Here is a 1,039-nt window from a genome sequence, read left to right as displayed (position 1 = left end):
GTAAAAGAACCCACGGCGCCGAAGGCGTCAAGGAACACTGTGCCTAACCCGGGGGCATGGCTAGCTTGCTAGCCGTCCCTTGTGTTGCAAAGCTATTTAATCCACACGACTCTCGGCAACGGATATCTCGGCTCTCGCATCGATGAAGAACGTAGCGAAATGCGATACCTGGTGTGAATTGCAGAATCCCGCGAACCATCGAGTCTTTGAACGCAAGTTGCGCCCGAGGCCACTCGGCCGAGGGCACGCCTGCCTGGGCGTCACGCCAAAACACGCTCCCAACCACCCTCATCGGGAATCGGGACGCGGCATCTGGTCCCTCGTCTCGCAAGGGGCGGTGGACCGAAGATCGGGCTGCCGGTGTACCGCGCCGGACACAGCGCATGGTGGGCGTCCTCGCTTTATCAACGCAGTGCATCCGACGCGCGGCCGACATTATGGCCTCAGAACGACCCAGCAAACGAAGCGCACGTTGCTTCGACCGCGACCCCAGGTCAGGCGGGACTACCCGCTGAGTTTAAGCATATAAATAAGCGGAGGAGAAGAAACTTACAAGGATTCCCCTAGTAACGGCGAGCGAACCGGGAGCAGCCCAGCTTGAGAATCGGGCGGCTGTGCCATCCGAATTGTAGTCTGGAGAGGCGTCCTCAGCGACGGACCGGGCCCAAGTACCCTGGAAAGGGGCGCCTGGGAGGGTGAGAGCCCCGTCCGGCCCGGACCCTGTCGCCCCACGAGGCGCCGTCAACGAGTCGGGTTGTTTGGGAATGCAGCCCAAATCGGGCGGTAGACTCCGTCCAAGGCTAAATACAGGCGAGAGACCGATAGCGAACAAGTACCGCGAGGGAAAGATGAAAAGGACTTTGAAAAGAGAGTCAAAGAGTGCTTGAAATTGCCGGGAGGGAAGCGGATGGGGGCCGGCGATGCGCCCCGGCCGTATGCGGAACGGCTCTTGCTGGTCCGCCGCTCGGCTCGGGGTGTGGACTGTTGTCGGCCGCGCCGGCGGCCAAAGCCCGGGGGCCTTAGGTGCCCCCGGTGGCCG

General features: G+C 62.0%; 1 non-coding gene across 1 annotated transcript; it reads left to right on the top strand.

Moving 5' to 3' along the window:
• Positions 1 to 107: 107 nt before the first annotated feature.
• LOC123178921 (5.8S ribosomal RNA) lies at positions 108 to 263 on the top strand. The gene has a single exon (XR_006489965.1). It is a non-coding gene; the product is annotated as a 5.8S ribosomal RNA (ribosomal RNA).
• Positions 264 to 1,039: the final 776 nt, after the last annotated feature.

This window comes from Triticum aestivum, unplaced genomic scaffold (genome assembly GCF_018294505.1).
Source record: "Triticum aestivum cultivar Chinese Spring unplaced genomic scaffold, IWGSC CS RefSeq v2.1 scaffold90624, whole genome shotgun sequence".
NCBI lineage: Eukaryota > Viridiplantae > Streptophyta > Magnoliopsida > Poales > Poaceae > Triticum > Triticum aestivum.
The sequence above is the reverse complement of the archived record's forward strand: the minus strand, read 5'-3'. Positions and strand labels throughout refer to the sequence as shown.